The sequence below is a fragment of the Pteropus vampyrus genome, unplaced genomic scaffold (genome assembly GCF_000151845.1).
Source record: "Pteropus vampyrus isolate Shadow unplaced genomic scaffold, Pvam_2.0 Scaffold387, whole genome shotgun sequence".
In the NCBI taxonomy this organism is placed as follows: domain Eukaryota; kingdom Metazoa; phylum Chordata; class Mammalia; order Chiroptera; family Pteropodidae; genus Pteropus; species Pteropus vampyrus.
In genome coordinates, this window is record NW_011889168.1 from 3,914,652 (window position 1) to 3,921,147 (window position 6,496).

General features: G+C 39.3%; 1 pseudogene; it reads left to right on the forward strand.

Annotated features, from left to right (window-relative positions):
• Nucleotides 1–884, forward strand: part of LOC105305456 — an 11,396-nt pseudogene extending 10,512 nt beyond the window's left edge.
• Nucleotides 885–6,496: the final 5,612 nt, after the last annotated feature.

The window sequence follows — 6,496 nt, forward strand, 5'->3', positions numbered from 1 at the left end:
GGAAAGGCCCTCTTCTACCTCTTCTACCTAATTGCCACACTCAACGAGTCCTTCCGCCTAGACTACGACTTCAGCGCTGCCCACAGCCACAAGTTCAGCTGGGAGCCCAGCCTCAGCTGAATGGAGAATGCAGTCAACTGAAGTCTGTTCTCAGCCGTTTGGGAGGACTTCAAGCCACAGCTATGAAACTTGGTGGAAAAGGAGATCTGCCTGGCTGAATGTGACATCTACACCTACAACCAGGACCTGGACTCAGACCTCTGCAGGAAGGATGACAGTTTCTGGTCTTTTAACTACTACTACAACAGAGATCCCCAACTCCCAGACTGTGGTGCCTGCCTAGTCTGCTGTTTGGGTGTGTCATTTGTGGAGGTGGTTGGGTGGTGCTCTGGTGTGGTCTGAAGCTGGCCCCAGGTGTGCTGGTGACAGATTACATTACCTAAACCGGGAGACCCTGACCCCCAGGCCATGGACTGGTAGTGGTCCGTGGCCTGTTAGGAACCGGGCCACACAGCAGGAGGTGAGTGGCAGGTAAGGGAGCAAAGCTTCACCTGTATTTGCAGCCTCTCCCCAGTGTTAGCATTACTGCCTCAGCTCCACCTCAGATCATCAGGCATTAGACTTTCATAGGAGCACCAGTCCCTGGTGCCAAAAAGGTTGGGGATTGCTGTTCTACAACAAGTGGCTAAAGCAGGTCATCTTCTTCAGCTGCTACTCCATTGGCAGATCCACATACATGCCCTCGGAGGAGGGCAATGAGTTGGACATGGGGGGAAGAGAGGGGGAGGAGGAAGAGGAGGAGTGGTGCAGAGGTGGAGGCACTAATAGCCGGCCCCCAGGAGCCCAGTGCTGTGGAGGGCAGAATCCCAGAGATCTGTATGTGAGGAGAAGGAGCAGAGGCCGCAGCTTCATCCAGCTTCAACCAGCACTTGGACCTGCCCACCTGAGGGGCCCCAGGGCTTCCCAGCTGCTGGCCAGACTCTGGATCTGCCCATCTAGCCCTTTGGTTCCAGCCCATGGATAACCAATCACCCTCACAGGCTCTGCTTCCCACACTGTGGCTGGCCTGGACAGACAGCACAGGGCCTGCCTGGTGTGCAGAGCCACTGCCTTGCTGAAACAAACTGATATAGGCAGGGCCAGCTGGACCACAGAGTTTATTTTTGTATTTTATACCAGCTCAAGTCTGGGCCTGCACGCTCCAGCCCAAAGGGCCCAGGATCAGCAGGCGGTCCCCAGTGGTCATCCATTCTGTGCTTGGGCCAGCTCCTGGAGCCCACCTGTACCCCCATCTCACCTGTTGTGCAGTGTGCACTGAGTATCACTTTGAAACAGCTTGTTTGTTTCCAATAAAAGTTTCTGTGCCTTAAAAAACCTCATATTGAGGATAAAAGTGGTTTTCATCATCTTTGCCTTTCCTATTTCTTGTACTTTTGTATGACATAAATTTTAAGGTTAATACAAATGGAAAAATTTCATATCAGAGTAATATATTCACATCTTTTTGAAATAGATATTTTTAGTGCAATATAAATGACAAACTCTCTGTTGAAATCTTTCATAGAGCCACTAGAGGGCCTGCACCTTAGGGAAACAGGGCACAGTAAGGGTTACTACATTTAGTAATTGTTGGTTTTAGGAGGAGAGAGAGAGAGTAAAGCATTAGTTGATGGGTGACAATGGGTCACAGGAAGAATCTTAAATGTCCTAGGGCCTAACTGCAAATATTGCTCTTCAGAATTAGGAAGTGCCATTTCTAATGGGATTCCTAACTTTTCAAGAGAAAATTTTAGGAGAAACTCACCTTTCTGTGACATTAATAGCTTTGACATCATATGTTTTTAACGTCAATTAAAATTATTCTAACATTACAATACAAATTACATTTTTTTGGGAGCAAGACTAGTATTAAAGGAGTGGACAGAGGTTTAGAGAGCTAGACTAGGCCCTGATGCAAAAGGCAGGTCTAGGTCCTCTTATTCTGTCCCTGGCAAGTTTGGCCTCCTCATCCTTGGGACCAAAGGGGGATGAAGGGAGTCTGATTCTCATCTCTCGCTCCAACCTCATCTACGCCAGCCTCTGCCTGGATTGATCCCAACTTCGGACACTTCACTCTACATTAATGCTATAAAACATCTCTTTTTCCTTCTGTATTAGAAAAGGGTGCCCATGATATAGAATGATATTTAGACTGGAAAATTAGGCATCATCTATAAAATTGTAAAGGTTTTCAGGTGAGTGTTCATTTGTGAATACCAAGAACTTGTTAGTTTTTAGTGATTTTTCAAGGGAACACTGATAAAAAGACAATTGACTACTTTCCACCAATGCTCTTTGCTAACATCATCTTTGCTGATGTAGTTATTGAGAACATGAATCTGAGACAGAAATGTGTAATCTAGAGGAAATAAATGGTCCCAGATCCCTGTCCATGAATGAGAAATATGGTGTTATTATTATTCTGGAGCTGCCATAACAAAATAACATAGACTGAGTGGCTTAAACAACAGAAATTTATCACATTCTGGAATCTGGAAGTCCAAGATCATGGTGCTGGCAAGGTAGGTTTCATTCTAAGACCTCTTCTCTTGGCTTATAGGTGGCTACTATCTCACTGTGAGCATATGAACTCTTCTTTGTGAAGGAAGGGGGAAAGGAAGGAAGGAAGGGAAGAAGGGAGCAATGGAGAGAGAGAAAGTGAGAAAGTTTGTGAGTGCTCTCTAGTAGTCTCTTCTTACAAGGGAACTAATCCATCAGATCCAGGACCCATTCTATAACCTCATTTAACCTAAATTACTTCCTTAGAGGTCCCATCTTCAAGTACGACCACACTAGGGGTTAGGGCTTCAACATATAAATTTTGAGAGGACACAAACATTCAGTCCATAACATATGGTTAAGATGCTTTCATTCTCTACCATAAATAACAAGCCAAATGTACGTGTTCCCCATAAATATATTGTTAAAATTTATATTGGTAAAAATATTGAAGCTGCAGATGGAATTCAACAATATAGTAACATTTTTTCAGAAGGCCCATAGAATATTCTCTTTATGCCTGAAGGTATTTATGTTTCATATAAAATAGCTGGATGACAGAATATTGTGCTAAGCATATTATATACGTAGACATTTTCTATATCAAGCATTTAACTGCTAAGCTAGAATTAAACCTAGGGATGACAAACAAGCCTTCTCAAGAGGAAGGATGCTTTGTGTAGAAAATTTTCTCCTGCCAGGGTAAAACAAAACAAAACAAAACAAAAAACAAAAATAAAAACACAGAAGTTTCAAGGAGCAAGCACTTCTTCTTCCAGCCAAGATGAAGTAACAGGGACCAAATATAACCTTCCACCTGAGAGAACCTCAAATCTCAGACAATATAAATGAAATAATGGTTTTTAAGACACTGGACAGCAGACAATGAAGGAAAGTGATCCATGAGAAACAGGAAATAAACAATGTGAGCGCTGTCATTGTCCCAGCTGACTGCCTCGAGATGAAGCCTGGTGGACTCCCTGAGTTGAAGAGATCTCCTTGTTGAAATACTGTACTATGGTTTTGCAAGATGTTACCTTTGGGAGAAATTTGAAAAAAAGTATGTGGATCTCTCATCAGAGATCCACATGTAGATTCAACTGCATGTGAACCTACAATTATCTCAAAATGAAAAGTTTAATTTTTAAACAGTTTTAATTTTTAAAAGCTTAACTTTAAAAATAGGAGAAATAAAGGAGCTTTCAGATATACAAAAGCTGAAACAATTCATTACCAGCAGACCTGCAATACAAGAAATATTAAATGAAGTCCTTCAGGCAAAAAGCAAATGATACCAGGTGGAAGTCTGGATCTACACAAAGGACTGAAGAGCTTTGGAAGTGATAACTACATAGACAAATATATAAGATTTTGTATTATTAAATCTCTTTAAAAAGAAAATTGCCTGTTTAAGCAAAAAAAAAATAATAATGTATTATGGGATTTATAACATATGTAAAAGTATAATGCATGACAACAATAGCATAAATCTCAGGACGGGAGAAATGAAAGTATACAATTGCAAGGTTCTTTTACTATATATGAAGTGATATATTATCACTTGAAGGGAAGAAGGGAGCGATGGAGAGAGAGAAAGTGAGAAAGTTCGTGAGTGCTCTCTAGTAGTCTCTTCTTATAAGGGCACTAATCCATCAGATCCAGGACCCATCCTATAACCTCTAGACTATGATTAGTTAAATATTTACTATAAAGCCTAAAATAACCACTAAAATAACAGTTATAGCTCCAAAGTCCACAATGGACATAACGTGAAATCTTCATTAAAATATTCAATCCAAAAGATGGCAGAGAGAAAAGGGACACAAAGAACAAATGGGACAAACAGAAAATGCAATATGATAGACTCAAACCTAATTATATCAGTAATCACATTGAACATAAATGGTCTAAACACCCAAATTAAAAGGCACGGACTATCAGAAAGGATAAGAAAGCAAGACATTGCTATATGCTGCCTACAAGAAACACACAGAAATAAGTTAAAAGAATGGGATCAGATACACTGTGCTAATACTGTGTCATACAATGTAGATTTCAGAGCAAAGAATATATCACAGAAAAGAAGGTCATTTCATAATGATAAAGCAGTCAATTAATCAAGAAAATATAACAATTCTAAACATGTATGCACTTCATAACATTGCTTCAAAATATATGAAACAAAAACCGATAGAACTGCAAGGAGAAATAGAGATTTTAATACCTCTCTTTCAAAGGCTAATACAACAAATAGAAAATAAACAAGGATATACAGTAGTAGAACAATACTATATTAGTTTACTCAAGCTGCCATAACAAAATATTACAGATTGGGTGGCTTAAACAACAGAAATTTATTTTCTCACAGTTCTGGAGGCTGGAAGTCCAAAATCAAGGTGTTGGCAAGTTTGGTTTTTCCTGAGGCCTCTCTCTTTGGCTTACACATGGCCACCTTCTTGTTGTGTCTTTGTATGGCCTTTTCTCTGTGTGTGCTCATCCCTGGTATCTCTTCCTCTTCTTATAAGGACACCAGTCCTATGGGATTAAGGCTCTACCCTTATGACCTCATTGAATCTTAATTGTCTCTTTAAAGGCCCTATCTCCAAATATAGTCACATTGGGGATTAAGGCTTTAACATATGAATTTGGGGGAACACAATTTGGTTTATAACGACACTACAAACCAGCTTGACCTGATTAATATTTAATCAACAACAGCAGAATATCTTCTTCTCAAGTACACATGGAACATATATCAATATAGACCACATTTGGGGTCATAAAAGAATCTCAATAAATTTATAAGGATTAAAGTCATACAAAGTATGTTCTCTGACCAAAATGAAATTGAATTAGAAACCAGTAACAGATGAATCTACTATTGTAGTTGGAGACTTCAACACCCTTCTCTCAGAAATGGACAGATCCAGCAGGCAGAAACCAATAACAAGAAGAAATCTAATAAATTTTAGCTAGATTAAATGAAAATATATCAGAATTTGTGGAATGCTGCTAAAGCAGTATTTAAGGTAAATACCTATATTAAGAGAGAAGAAAGATCTCAAATCAATGACCTCAGCCTCCCCATTAAGCAGCTAGAAAAAGAGGAGCAAATTAACCCCAAATACACAGAAGGAAGATCAAAGTAGAACTCAATGAAACAGAAAACTGGAAAAAATAGAGAAAATCAATGAAACAAAAATCTGGTTATTGAGATCAATAAAACTGACAAACCTCTAGTCAGACTGATGAGGAAAAAAAGCACCACTTACTAAAATCAGAAATGAAAGAAATAACATGACTACAGATTCTACAGATATTAAAAATGATAAGGGAATATTATGAACTACTTTATGGCAATACACTTAACAACTTGGATGAAATGGGAAAATTCAACCAAGGCACACCCCAGAAGATAACCTGAGTAGCCCTATATCTACTAAAGAAATTGAAATTGTAGTTTAAAACGTTCCTACAAAGATAATTCCAGGCCCAGATGTATTCACTGGTAAATCTACCAAATATTAAGGAGAAAATGATAACTTCTACACAAATTCTTCCAAAAATTTGGAGAGATAGAAATACCTCTCATTTCATCCTATGGGGCCGGTATTACCTTTACACCAGAATCAGACAAAGACATTACCAGAAAAGAAAACTATATACCAATGTCCCTTAGTAACAGAGATGCAAAAATTCTAAACAAAATTTTGGTAAATCAAATTCCATAACATTAAAATATGTATTTAGTCTACAGCCATGCTACCCTGAACAAGCCCAATTCCATCTCATCTCAGAAGCTAAGCAGGGTCGGGCCTGGTTAGTACTTGGATGGGAGACCACCTAGGTGCTGTAGGTGTAAAAAAATAAAAAAATAAAGGATTGTAAGCTGACAAGGTCCTTGCAATCTGTGAGGTCAACCAAGGGTTGCCTCACCTAAATAAAATAAAATAAAATA